The sequence below is a fragment of the Pan troglodytes genome, chromosome 12 (genome assembly GCF_028858775.2).
Source record: "Pan troglodytes isolate AG18354 chromosome 12, NHGRI_mPanTro3-v2.0_pri, whole genome shotgun sequence".
Taxonomy (NCBI): Eukaryota; Metazoa; Chordata; class Mammalia; order Primates; family Hominidae; genus Pan; species Pan troglodytes.
In genome coordinates, this window is record NC_072410.2 from 18,245,671 (window position 1) to 18,260,576 (window position 14,906).

The following is a 14,906-nucleotide window of genomic DNA, read 5'->3' on the forward strand; positions in this document are numbered from 1 at the left end:
ATAATGAGAATAATCAGCATTTTTCATATTTGTGAAAGTGGGTGTTCTCTCCTAAATGGATATGAAGGGTATTATTTGGTACAACATTTTAGAGGGGCCACTAGATGTGTGTAGACATATAGTAAATACTCAAAAACTATTTTTTCCTTTTCATCCACTAATTTTATCTATAAGGCTTTTTTTTTCCCTAAGGACAACATTGAATAATGTAGTTTCTTTGTAAATTCTAAGGATCTTTATTTCTATGTCTGTTCTTTTCTTTAGCTTTTCATATATATATGTTTTTTAGTCATAGCATCATTACAATTCTAAATGATATTTTTTCCTTCATCATTGTTTCAGGACTGCAAATTCTCATCCATATAGCTCAAAAGCCATGGTTTATAATTTCTTTTCTTTTTTTTTTTTTTTTTGAGACAGTCTCGCTCTGTCACCCAGGCTGGAGTGCAGTGGCGCGATCTCAGCTCACTGCAAGCTCCCCATCCCAGGTTCACGCCATTCTCCTGCCTCAGCCTCCCAAGTAGCTGGGACTACAGGCTCCCGCCACCACTCCCGGCTAATTTTTTCTATTTTTAGTAGAGACGGGGTTTCACTGTGTTAGCCAGGATGGTCTCAATCTCCTGACCTTGTGATCCACCTGCCTCGGCCTCCCAAAGTGCTGGGATTACAGGCATGAGCCACCACGCCCGGCCTATAATTTCTAAATATATTCAGTGACATTGATTGAATAACAAATAAAACAAATCAAAAGACAATATTAAAAATGTACCAGAAAGGCTCTAAAGTTCTGTTCTAAAAAATAAAATCTACTGAAAAATACACCAGCATGTGACCTGGGTTTTAAGTTGAATTAAAAACAAAGCAAAACTTTAAACAATAAACGATTAGTTGCAACTTCATTTGACAGTAGGACCGGAGTAGGTTTTTGGATTAGAAACGTTAAGTGCTGAGATCATGTCTTATCGGTTACAGGTTGATGCCAAGAGGGCACATTCCAGGGAAGGGCCTTAGCAGAGGAGAGGTAGGCAAAAATCAAAAGTGGTGCCTCTGACTTGAAGCACCAGGAGTTGCAAGATTTTGTGTGACACCTGTAGTCGGGTTTCTCAGGATAGAACTGCAGAGATCGATGTTGTGGCCTGTTGAAAACAACAGTGCTATGATATGCGGGAGTGTTATGTCCCTGATAGTGTAATATTAATGTATTGCCAGTAAACAGCCATTATCAAGACTCATAAAAGGAATAATTAATGATATTGTTAGCTTTTTAAAAAATTAGAAAATAAATGGCCACTGTGGTTTTGAAATGCTGATTAATTACCATGGGATCATTTCCAGTTAGTCAAGTTTATTCCCCGCAAAGCTAGTTTTGCAAATACAGTGCAGAACCTCAGTCAATATTGCTCACATGTAGATCTATTCAACTTATATGAAAAGAAAAAGGAAGACCCTTAATTGAAGAGACTCCCTTCAGGACCTACTCAGGCGGGGCTCTTGCTGGTCATCACAGCGCAAGGTGCACGTAAATCCCCGGGGATCCTGATTTCTCAGCAGATTTTTGAGGAACACATTCCACATTGAGAAACAGTTGACAAGATGATTTATTAATATAAGCTGGGGACAGGAGGGAAACAAAAAATAAAAATAAAATAGCTTGAAAAGAGAAATTAGCCTTTGGAATCTATTATGATATTTAGAAATCAGGACATCATTTTCCTTTCCTCGGTGGTCCCAATGCAATTTTCCTTCCCTGTCTGGTCAATTTGGGAAAGACTGACGTGAGGAGGCTTTCTGTCATGGGATTTGAAGTTGCACGCCTTTAAAACCTTCCCAGCCCTGCACAACTTCTAGATCCTTGCCAGTTGGCGTAAATTCTTCTATGTTCACAATGTGCACATATATATTTTAAAAAGAAAATAATCCCTGGCATAAGGAGGTGGTCTCTCTTTTCCTCTCTTCCCAGCGGTTTCGCTCAAACCCCTACCCTCAGCCAGCCCTGTTCACCTCTCCCCACAGAGGCAAACAAAGGAAATAGTACTGCTCCTCCTGGAACCAGAGATTGCCAGCGAGTGGGCGGGCCGGTGCTGCCACAGCAGTAGACACATCTGTCACTCAAGAAATGTCACCCTGCCTTGACCAATCCATTGTACAGCTGGAATGGGGAAAGCGCTTATTTGGAAGGGTGCAGAGATGAACAGCCGTTGAACTCAGTGACATCTGGGCCAGTCTAGGAAGGGGGTGCAGGCCTGTCCAGCACATCTGCTTTCAAGAGAATGTTCATTTGTGGTAGGAAATCTTCTATTATAAATAGGCTCTTGCACACAAACACAAACACACACCTCCCCCTCCCTGCCCCCCCCCCCCCGCCCACCAAACCACCCTACTCAATCCCCTCTTTCATCTGATTTTGGACTATTTCCCTCCAAATTCATATATGTTAAGAATCATAGCGTTTGTGTGAACCTATCTGCTAGTGCCACTGCCTCACTATTCACCATTGAAGGAAGTTGAAATAAACAGCCTTGTCCCCAGCCCCCTCTGGCTCAGTAAAACCAATTACCAACTGAGCACAAAAGTGCCCAGTGAAAAACAAATAAACAAACACAAAACCTCAAACCGTGGAGCAGTCACATTTTAGGGGAGGTGACAGAAGCTTTTATTTGCGAAGGCCCAGAGCTGAAGAGAGTTTTGAAATTAGCAAAGGCTCACCACTGCCTGGGAACACAGAGGATACCAGGAGCCCCTGGGACACCCGGCCACTTCCCTCACTTCATGGCGAAAGGAAAAAGCCGCTTTAATTGCCGAAGTTTATTTTTTCACAGCAGTCTTTGGAGGAAGACCCTTGGCAATCAGCACTTTGAAGATTTATACATGGCACTTACCAACTCTACTTTTATATATTTGAAATAAAAATAGCTCAGCAGCAATTTGCTTCTTTTTTTTTACCCTTGTTTTAAAACTCATTCCTCTCCTACCTTTGAAGTGTAGAGAACTCTCTCAGTCACCAGCCTTTTTGGATGGTAGAATGTTAATCATAAGAATTTATTTTCTGTGCTAACAAACGTTTTCCTTGGAGATTTTTTTTTTATCATTTTAGATGGAACTTTTAAAAAAGATATAAATTAAATCAGATTGTTGAGAAATTTCGCTGGGGAACAACGCCTTCATTTATAAGATTCTCTGGATCTCTGAAATGCTCAAAGAGGTTATACTTTCTCCAGAGAGAAGAAAATACTCACCACTAAGACATTAAGTCAAAGAGCACTTTATTCTAAGGAGATTTTATTCCAATGATATGAAAGACCAATAAGGATAATAGTAACAAAGTAAAAAATTGAAAAACCAAAATATCCTGTATACCTTCAGAAAGGTCTTCTTTCTGCCCAAACTTCCTGCAAGTGCTTGCTAAGGATTGTGAAGCATTTCTCTAGAGCTCTGATCAGCAGATTTGATATATGGATTTAGATCCATTTTTTCTTATGGCAAATCTATATGTTATTCTCCGTCTTCATTTGGTGCTATTTGCTGAGTGGCTGTTACTTGGGGGCAAAGGTCACCTCGCTCTCTGGCGGTTGAAGCAGCCGAATAATCTTTTACTCCTCATAAGAGGAGTGTGAGATATTAAATCACACTTGATGTACCTGAGGCACAGCAACTTCATCCATATTTTATCTGCTGTAAATTTAATACCACAGCACTTTTTAGGGTGATGTATTTATTAACTGGCTGGGGATGAGCAGTACAGAAATTCAGTTTGTTCAGGAAAATAAAATGAAGACAGTCTGACAAGTTTATGAAGTAAGCACAATAGCTATTTATTACTTTTTAAACACACAGTTTGCTGAAATGTCTTTAGCAGTGTTTGTTCAATAAATGCATAATGCTTTCTAAATCATCTCAGCTTATTTTTTTCTTTGAATTTTAATAAAGCCTTTTTCTCTTAAAGCAATCTGCTTTCCTCCCACTGACGGTGGCTGTTTCCGACGGCTTACCTGGCACTCTTAGGTAAAGAAGCGGAGCTTTGTTCTGTGTGAACCACCCTGTGGCATTGTGGGAAATGGAATCACATTTAGGCTTGCTGCAGTCAGCCTCCTGCCCCCGAATCAGTTGATAAACTATTTCAGAGAGACAGGGCTGTCTTCGCCAGAGGACTGTTTCTCTCAATTACCCTGCTCAACTTTTCTTTCTTTCTCTCACTTTTTCTCTCCTTATCTCTCTCTCTCTTTCTATTTTAACATCTCCTGTGTTTCACAGCATTTGTACTCTGAAATCTTTATTTTTAGCTGCAGATAAATTACAGGTTGCTTGTGTGATCCATGTGCCACCTCTCTTGCTCTTTGGTGACATGAGGATACGTCAGCTATTTATTAAAAAAGGGAGAATGCGGTCCACACCATTTACTTGTATGGTCATTACGTCTCATACAACTTTCTTTTCCCTTCCTTTCTTGAAAGATACAACCTTGAGAAACTCACAGCATTTTTGCGATTATAATAGTTGCCTTTTGTACTTATTTGCTGATCATTTTCATTTGTGATCTTTGGCCTTCAGTCAATTTGATCACCAGTTTGTAGCTGGGGTCTCTAAAGAAATCAGGGAGGCTCTACACCTTAATTTGATATTAACTTTAAGGTCCTAACTCCACAGAATGGGACCAGAGCATTGATTCTCAAAGTGTGTTAATTGTTGAATATGCAAAGTCTCTGGCCCCACCCCAGACCCACTGAATCAGAACCCTGGAGATGGGCTCAACAGTCTGGGGTTTCTCAAGCCCTCCAGGTGTTTCTGATGCCTGTTCAAGTTTGAGAATCAATGGACTAAAGTCTTGATGAACCACAAACAGGTGATCTATTTGCAGTATTAGCGACTTTTGTCGGCCCCTCCATGACTTACCCCAGGCTTCCAGGAAGTTCCTCAGGGAGTGGAGCACACAAATTTGCCAGCTTTAGGAGCACTGCTCTGATAAAGTGGACTCAGTGCTGCATACAAATAAAGTGTTGGATGAGCCAGTGCTGGTAGAACCCTCTCTCGGCATGGCTCATCCAAAGACGACTGTAACTTGCTTTAGGAAGAAAGAAGAGCAATGGAACTAACATTTTTTTGAGGGAAAGGAAACTGATATCAATGGGACTCTTTAAAAAGGAGTTCTCACAACTTTTAAATTCTGTGGTGATATGCTTACTTGTATGCCTCTGGTCTTCATAAAACATTTACTCCTCTAAATAAGATCTGAGTATTTTCAGGAAACAACATTTCGGTTCAACTGGGTGTGCACGGGTTCCTTTTCTTTGGCATATTTAAAAATAATATATAAATAGGGAATGCTTCAAACCTATCTCTTTATCATCCTTTTCAATACATTAGCTCTTCCTAGGCTATTACTGTTCTATACCTGCCTGTTAATATATCTCCTTCCTGAGCACACCATTCCAAGACACATCTTAATTTATTCCTTTATTTATTCTTTTCTCCACAGCATTGGAAGATCAAATCTTCCATGTCGCACTATTGCTTCTGACAATGTATCAAACCGCATCACTTTTTCAGCTTTGGATCTTACCCTCTGCAGAAGTTCATTATGTAACAGATTTCATGTTAAGAAAACAGGGTTTCCTGCAGTTCTGAACATTCACAGAAACTCGATTCACCACCAGAATCTTAGGAGGCATTTTGGCGTCTGATGCAATTTAGTACTTAAATGGAGACACAATCTGATGTCTGACCTGAATTGTTTAACTATAAAATATGTTCCTATTAGGAAAGTCACATCCAACAAAAGGAAACATACTGTGAGAGAAGACTGGGGAAAAATTAAATGACTTCTCAAAGCCTAACCTCTGAAATATGTTAGTCCCTTTTACTTTAGGGTAACGACAAAGCATTTTTTTAAATATTCTGGAAGCTTTAAAATGTACACATATTATAACATCTTTATACTCCTGAATTTCAGCAGCTGAGGGAAAAAGAAAATTCTACTTATTAGGTGTATATATGCATGTGTATGTTGTTGAGAAAAATGTAATATGTATATAAATATATAATATAGATGCTATATATGTAATACATAGATGCTGTATATACATAGTAGCTGACTGTGACTGGATTGTGGCTCTTGAAATCGCTACTTGGTTGGTCATGATCTGCATTGAAAACTTCAATAGATAAACTAAATAGACCAAAATAGAATACAAGAGAAAATAGCAGAGTACATTACTGTATATAGTAAGGCTAAGTATTATTTTTGGGCAACTTGTTTTAGTAAAAGTATGTATACTGGGTAGTGATATAAATACACTGATATAAAGAGTTGAATACTTATAGTTAGTGACTTTATTATTAGTGTGATTTGCCTGGTATTCTCTTACCTTTAACAACAATAATCAAACAATAACAACTCCTAAATACATAAAAAATCTATATCCAAATATTGTAAATAAAATAAATGATATGGCTATGCAGTGTTGAAGCATAGAGCTTAGAGCAGTCTTTAAATGTCTTGATCCATTCTCTCATGTATACATTAATGAAACAAATAAATTAATAAACTTCCCTGTGCTTTGATTTATTTTTTATTTTTTATTTTTTTTGAGACGGAGTCTTGCTGTGTCGCCCAGGCTGGAGTGCAGTGGCGTGATCTCGGCTCACTGCAAGCTCCGCCTCCCGGGTTCATACCATTCTCCTGCCTCAGCTTCCTGAGTAGCTGGGACTACAGGCACCCGCCACCACGCCTGGCTAATTTTTTTTTTTTTTTGTATTTTTGTATTTTTAGTAGAGACAGGGTTTCACCGTGTTAGCCAGGATGGTCTCCATCTCCTGACCTTGTGATCTGCCCATCTCAGCCTCCTAAAATGCTGGGATTACAGGCATGAGCCACCGTGCCCAGCCTCCTTGATTTTTTTATCTGCAAAATGCCACTTATACTAGAATCTATCTATGAAATTATAGTGAGGATTAAATGACTTAATATATGTAAAGCACTTAGTATAAGTACTAAATACAATTTTGTTCTTAATATTACTAGTATCTGTACTTATGCATGCCTACTCTGTGTAAGACCAGTGCTGGGTTCATGGGGAATCCAACATGGGTTATGCATTTTGTTTGGTTTCTGCCTCAAAGGAGACTGTAGCTCAAACTCCTATATATTGTCTTTAGGCATAAGTCAAAATGAAGAGGTTGCCATCTATGTTTGCTTATTTGAGAGATATTTATTTATTTTTCTGTGTTTTGAGAAGAGTAAAGCAAAAGGGAAAGTCAAAAGACTCAACTTGAGGCTCTAGCAGAGTGGAGGAGCATCAGGAACATGAGACCCTTTCCAACCGGAGAGACCTTTATCAAATCTCTGGACCTGGCAGAACGGTCCTCACCTGCAATGACTTCCAAGGTTCTGTCTGCTATGACTGAATTGCATCCTCCCAAAACTCATATGTTGAAGTCCTAACCCCCATTGTGACTGTATTTGGAGACAGGGCTTTTAGGAGGTAATTCAGGTTAAATGGGATCAGAAGGGCAGGGCCCTAATCCTATAGGACTAGTGTACCTATAAGACGAGAGGTACCAGGGATGGGCACTCACAGAGCAAAGGCCATGTGAGGACACAGCACAAAGTGGGCCGTCTGTGGAAAAGGAGAGGAGCCTCACCAGAAATGACCATTCTGTCACCCTCATCTTGTCCTTCCAGCCCTCAGAACTCTTGAGAAAATAAGTTTTCATTATTTAAGCCACGTGGCCCATGGTATTTTGTTATGGCAACTCAAGCTAACGAAGACACCTTCCAACTCTGAAATTTTAAAGGGGGTCACCAGGGTGTAGAGACCTAACCCTTTCTATCCTGTCCCTTTCCCTGACTGTCTTAGCTCCATGACTCAAGGGTCTTCTCTCTGTGATGAGACCCTCCTCACCCTCCTCCTAGTGCAGATGGACACACTCTTGAATGGTCATCACATTCATCTCCCACCCTAACACCTTCCTCCAATTAACTGTTAAGGTCAAGGCTTTTGGGAAATATAAAACTGCTTTTCCCCCATAAAAGAACTGGCTGAGGAAAATTTCAGCGTACTACACATTCACAGTTCTCAGGTCAAGAAGATGTCTGTACTGGGTTGAATAGTGTTACAGTGTCCCTCAAACTTCATGTTCACTGGGAACCTGTGAATACGACCTTATTGGGAAATACCTGTAGATATAATCAAGCTAAGAAGAGGTGTATTTGGAGACCAGGATTTTAGGAGGTAATTCAAGTTAAATGGGATCATAAGGGCAGGGCCCTACTTCCTGTAGGGCCCAAGGTGTGCCCTATTCCAATATGACTGGTGTTCTAAGAAGAAGGAAATTTGGACACAGACACACAGGAGAGAAGGCCACGTGAAGATGGAGACATAGATGGAAGTGCTGCATCTACAAGCCAGCCACTAGGGATTGCTGGCAACTACCAGAAGATGGAAGCATCCGGGAAGTATTCTTTCCTAGAGACCTCAGAGAGAGCATGGTCCCACCTGCATTTTAATTTCAGCCTTCCAGCTTCCAGAACCATGCAGAATACATTTCTGTTGTTTTAGACCACTCAGCTTGTGGCAATTCTTTATGGCAGCCCCAGGAAACAAATATAGTGTTCAAGAGTTAAATAAACCACAAATGCAAGTTATTTATATTTGGAATCAATATATAAAATTTCGCATAAATCAATTGCCCCCCATATTGCAAAAATTCCCAAACAACACCATGTAACCAATGACTGTGGCTTGGAAGGATACTAATAAAATGACAGATATGCATGGTTATTCATTTTATAAATATCTATTGGGTACCCATGGTGTGCTAAGCAATATCCTGGGCACTGAAATTGTGTATAGCAGGGACATAGGCCAGGCAAGGTTGCTTACGCCTGTAATGCCAGTACTTTGGGAGGCCGAGGCTGGTGGATCACCTGAGGTCAGGAGTTCGAGACCAGCCTGGCCAATACGGTAAAACCCTGTCTCTACTAAAAATCCAAAAACTAGCTGGGTGTGGTGGTGGGTGCCTGTAGTCCTAGCTACTTAGGAGGCTGAGGCAGGAAAACCGCTTGAACCTGGGAGGCAGAGGTTGCAGTGAGCTGAGATTGTGCCATTGTACTCCAGCCTGGGCGACAGAGTAAGACTCCGTCTCAAAAACACACACACACACACACACAAAAAAAAAAAAAAACAGGGACACATTAGGCCTAGCTACATCTGGGGAGGTTGTTTCTACCTTTCATTTCCTGAGCCATTGAAGAGCTAGATTCTTCTCAGTCTGTACTGTAACTATGGGGGGAGTCAAGCATGCATTTGTAATTAAGCATTGCAACTGAAGCATTGACTGAAGTGGGAGGAGATGTGGCTAAAACCATGAAAGAAGAGTTGTTTTGTTTTTGCTTTATATATCAGGTGCCCTCATCCAAATGTTAGGTAATTCCCCAGTACTTTTTTCATTTCTCACTTCTGATCCTAAGGAGTCAGAAGTTCAGGTCCTGTTTACACATCACTGAGGGTCTAATGCCCATCATGCTGCGGGTCAGAAGCTGGGGGTTGAGGGCTCCTGAGGACGTGTTTCCTGTCCAGAGAGTATAGAGAGAGTACGCTAGGCCCAGGGGATGAGATGGATATGTACATTGACAAAAAAAAAAAAAAAAAAAAAGACTAGAAAATGTGGGAAAAACACAAAGGAACCCAAAGTTATATAAAATTGTGGGGAAAAGAGCTACAGATAATATCCGCACAAGACATTTGAGCTGGGTATTGAGCACAAGGGGAAATGCATCTGGGAAGAAGACAGGTGGTGGGGGGTGGGGAATGGAGCTTAGCCAGATGAACTGAGGCCATTTCTTGGACTTTATTCCTTACATGATGAAGAAGATTAGAACTAAAGGCCAAATGCAAATGTATTATTGTCTTTAACAAAGACGAATCTTGCCCACATGGAAGAGTTGACAGAGAAAAGTGATGTTGGAAGTAGGAAGTGGTCAAAGGAAACCGTTTCCCTCATTAAAGTTCCCGAGTTTCAGGTCTGGTGCTTCATGGAAGAACACTGACGTTAAGGCAAAAGTTTAATTTCTTAGAGTTTTATTTTCTCTTGAAATCACACTCATCAGAAGCAATTGCTTGATTTTTGAAAATGCGTGTAGAACAGCTGAGATGATAATAAAGCCACTGCCTGTGCAGGCCAGGCCTTGTGTGGGTGCTTTATATGATGTTCTCATCTAGTCGGTATCCTGGCCCCGTGAGGTGGGTGTGACGGGAATCCTCACTGGACCAAAGCAGACATCGAGAGTTCAGAGCTGGTGGTTGAGCTTTTGGTACTAAGGTTGCAAACAGGAACCTGAGGGCTCTGGGACCACACCAGCCTTCTTTGATATCTATTCCTTGGGCTACCTGCATTATAATCCCTTTGTGTTCTGTGTTCTTTAAACCTTTGGGCACCCACCTTATACTCACTGAATCAAATTCTGTCCAGTGAAGCCTGGGGGTCTGCATTTCTACAAGCTATCCAAGGTGACTTTTTTTTTTAGGTTTGCAGAAGTTTGAGAATCACCAAGCTATACTTTGTACAGGGAGTGGCCTGGATAGGACCTCAGGGCAAAGCCACCTTTTTGAGTTTCCTGAAGGGTGGGTCCTTGACCTGCATCATGAAATACCAAGTGTCTGACATACAGTAGTTATTTTCATTTTTATCCAGGTGGATTTGAGTAGGGGAATGGGAAGGTGAGAGGGAAATGGGACCAAAAGCAGTCCGTAAAGGGGAAAAATCTATAAGATGAGAAAGGCAAATGAAGCAAAGAAATGACATGAATGAGCCATTGAAGTGGCAGGAGAGGAAATGTTACAGGGCTTCTATCAAAGACCTGGGGAAAAAGATCAAATATTTCAACTTCGTTGGCTTTCCTTTGTTCCTATATGAGCGCCCACCATTCTTCCACTTTCTGGCTCCTTTACTTAATCGAAGATTGTGAGGGTGCAGGGAATTCATATGACAAAATAAAAGTGAAAGGCACAACCATCATTCATGAACAATTTGTGCTTTTTCCCTTTGCAGAAAATGACAATGATAAAAATAACCTCCTTCCGCCACCCACCCAAATAGTGAATGCAAAATACAGCATCCACTGGCAACATTTTAATTCCGTTAAAATCCAACTCGAATTAGTGAATCAGAATCTCTTGCTCAGGTTGAAAAACCTCCTCAGGTGATTTTGATGTCCGTCCCTACTTAATAATCCCTGGGCTAGGTCATCCCAAGGGCCCTTTTTAACTCTGACAATCGATTTTTACCAAGTATTCTTAGGATAAATGTCACAGGTGTGTGGGGAGGGATTTCATCCTGCTTAGATCTCAAATTGAAGGCTCCGAGAGTTTCTTAATATGTAGGCCACTGTTTTCCTCCCACGCTGTCTGCGACGCTGTTTGTTTTAAGCGTGGCCTAATTTCATGTGAAGAGCGGGTCTATGGCACACAGTAATTCTCACGAGGAACGTCGTGCATTTATAATAGGACAGGGTGGACACATCGATTTCAGCTCTGGGAATGAGGAGACTGATGCTGAATTCCCCAGACAACTTGCTCTCTGGTGAAATGGAGAATTACTGAATCAGTTAAACATAGGCTCCAAAGGAAAAAAAGTCAAAAAAGAAAGTGCCCAGGGAGGCACGAGTCATTTAGCTTTTGATCAGTGGGATGAACTGATATGCTTTAGGCCAGGGACCTGTCTGTCAGCCCCGCATGGGCTGAAAGGACCACACAGGCAAGCGAGTGGAAGAAAAGCAGAGAGGGAAAGTGGGTGGTGGGAAGGCAGGGCTCCTACCAGGCGTGGCTGGAGCTGCTCAGAGTGGACTCCCAGGGGCTTTGCTGCCCCAGTGCCCTGGGGGTATGTGCTGGGACAAGCAGGAGCCAAGAAGTGTGAGGATAGCAGTGAGGAGGCTGATTTTGTCAGGCATCACAGCAGCAGCTCCTTCCCAACTATTTCCGCCTGAGACCCTGCAAGAGACATTTTTACACTGGTTTATGTGTAGAAAAAGGAAGCAGTTTTGGCAAGGATGACTTTGGCCAAAATGGTCTCTTGAGGTTTTTTTTGCCAGCACAAGCTTGGGAAGGACACGTGTGTGTGTGTGCACGCGCACGCGTGCATGTGTGCACGCATGTGTGTGTATGTGCACACACATGTACTTGCTTGTATGTAAATGTAAAATTGCATGTATCAGACCAGGTGCCCACTGTGTGTCCATTCCTCATGCAGACTGACCCCTCAGTCCACCTCACCACAACTCTGACAGACCCCATCTCAAAGATGAGCCCATTGAGGCCACGAGGCTTGCAGAGTGGGGATGGAATTGGAGTACAGCTTGGTCTTTAAAGCCCATGCACTTTCTACTTATCCATTCCAATGCTCCAGGGTGAGGCCAATCTTGTCATTTAGGAGGCACCTGTTTTATGCTGAGGGTGTTGAGGTCCATCAGAAATAGCACAAAACTTGGCCTTCAGCCTCTGAAAGAGTTTTCATCTCACTCCCTTTTCTTGTCTCAGTGTCCCAGGTGTTTTGTTTTTTAACTCACCCACTAGCTAGCTGCCTTGTCAGTTGGGTGCTGTTTCCTGATCCTTATCTGACTGGGAAAGGGTAACAGGCCTGTGACCCTGCTGTTGTGCCATGACACTCTGTCACAGCTGCCCTCCAGCAACACAGATAATTCTCATTGTTCTCCAACTTTGCTGCATGTCATGGTCTCCTGGGGATCTCCAAGGAAAGCTCCCTGGGGGACAGCAATGTGCAGCCAACATTGAGAACCTGTGCACAACATCACAAACCTGTGCTTTCAAAACAACATTTGTTGAGCATCTACTCTGTGCTACGCACTTGGGAGGTAAAGATGAATAACTTTACTACTGTCTACACCAAAAGAGGGGAAAAGCTACAAAATGCAAATTGCAATGTTTCTCACCTACTTGCTTCACAGGAACACTTTGAATGAAAGCATTTTAATCTTATTAAATGTGCATCCAGGTCTTGTTCATCCATGATGATGAGGAATAGGGGCGCCATAAATGAGTGATCCCCAGATAATTTAGGCATTTTATTGCACCATTACTTTTGACTTCCTCCCTTATCATAGCTTCGACAAAAGCTGGTGACATGCAGCAAAATGGGCTCCTTTGAGCCTCATCTCTATTTTTCTTGCTCATCCTTTTGTGGAGATGCCAAGGAGGAAAGACTAGATTGCCCAAAAGGTGGGCAGCTGCTAAGGGCTCGCAGAGATTGATGGAGCTGCCATCTGTCAATCAAGATATCTTCTAAGTTCTATTTACTTCCAAGGAAATAATCACAATGATAAACAAAGGGCTGCTCGTGTGAGGGTTTACATTATATTATCACATAGCTCAATTAGACTACATTTTACTGTTGATAAAGTCGAGTCACTGAGCTCAAAGAAGAACACTCAAGATTGATGGGAACTGACCATATTGTGAAGCTCAGGCTATCTGCATACCCCCTGTATATGATGAGATCATGGACGGACACTCTGCTTCTGGTTTCAGTAATACTCTGACCGGGCTTCTCCATGCACTGGGCTTTTCACCTCTACCAATCTGTCTCCTTGCTTCTGCCTTTGTACAACTTGTTCTGACTCACACTGGCTCTGTGACCTTTACTTCCCCCTTTTGAAATTGAGTAAGTTTCCCTAATTCTCAGGATGATAAGTAGATTAAATGAGATGAAGCAATTAAAGTTGTTCAACACGGCACCCAGCCCCATGCCTGACATCTGAGCTCACAGGCAGCATAAGCTCCCATCTCTTCCTTGTGAATTTTCTCCCTCTTGACTTTAAGAACTGAGGAAACTCAAGCTTCTGATTGTTTCAAATGGCAACAGATACATAACTTGTTCCACTTCTTTCCATTCCTTAAGACATCTATAGAAAAAAACAAAAGGCTGATCGGCAGACAGAATTACAAAATGGCACCTCAACAAAAACATCAACATTTTGAATCTTGAGTTTTACAAACAGAAGCAATATTTCAACCGGATTTCCAGCTGGAAGGCAAATACCCAGAGACCAGGCTTCCGGAGAAGGAAAGGGGGGATGAGCTGAGAAAATTTCAGCAGAACCTTTATTCATGAGCTTCGAGGCTGGCAGGAAACGGAGCACTAGGACTGAGGAGACCTGCCATGGGTCTCCCATTTAACAGGTGAGCCAGTTGAGGCTCCACCCTGTGGCGCATGGCTGGGAGCACCCAGGGAAGAGTAGGCGGTTGGTCCAGGAGGCCCTCAGTCCAGAGGACAATGCAAGAGGAGCCTGGGTTTGTCCTTGGGCTGTCTTCTGGGGGTGCCTGAGGCATCAGCAGGACATGTGAGAGGGGATCTGTCTATTAATCTTTTGATCATGAGTCCACTCCACAGAGAAGAGCCTCTTCCAATTCCCAGGTCTACCTGAGTAGCTGCACATGTAAATAGAATGGCTATTTTTGTTAAACAGAGCTTAACTTTTCTGAAACAGCCATTTATTTGTGAAGACTATTTTATGTTAATTTAATTATAAGAAAATTGAAAAGTGTAATACACAGCTAAGCCCTTAAGGCCGGTTAATCTATTTGGATTGTAACAAATATAATTTGTATTAGCTCAGCCTATTTGGATGGTAACGAGTATAACCTTTTCATAGACATTACAGACTCTGAGTTATGGTCTATTTTTATGTAAAACCAGCCTTGAGTAGAATAAAAAAAGAGTTCTTTTATCTGTCATTGTGTTATGGAATCATTATATTAATGAGTAGAATCTGAGCCATTCCTATTATCTTAGAGTGGAGCTCATGTCTTCTCTAGGTGTGATTGGAAAAAAAAAAAAAAAAAAAACCCAGGTAGTTATTAGAAAAATGATCAGCCTTATGGAGAGGTAGGATATTC

General features: G+C 41.7%; 1 long non-coding RNA gene across 1 annotated transcript in view; it reads right to left on the reverse strand.

The window, feature by feature from the left end:
• The window catches only part of LOC134807763 (uncharacterized), a 38,985-nt gene extending 35,399 nt beyond the window's left edge, over window positions 1–3,586 (reverse strand). Inside the window, exons 1-2 of the long non-coding RNA XR_010149021.1 lie at window positions 3,358–3,586; window positions 1,479–1,611 (exon numbers count right to left, since the gene is read on the reverse strand). This is a non-coding gene — a long non-coding RNA (uncharacterized LOC134807763). The remainder of the gene's footprint in view (window positions 1–1,478; window positions 1,612–3,357) is intronic.
• Window positions 3,587–14,906: the final 11,320 nt, after the last annotated feature.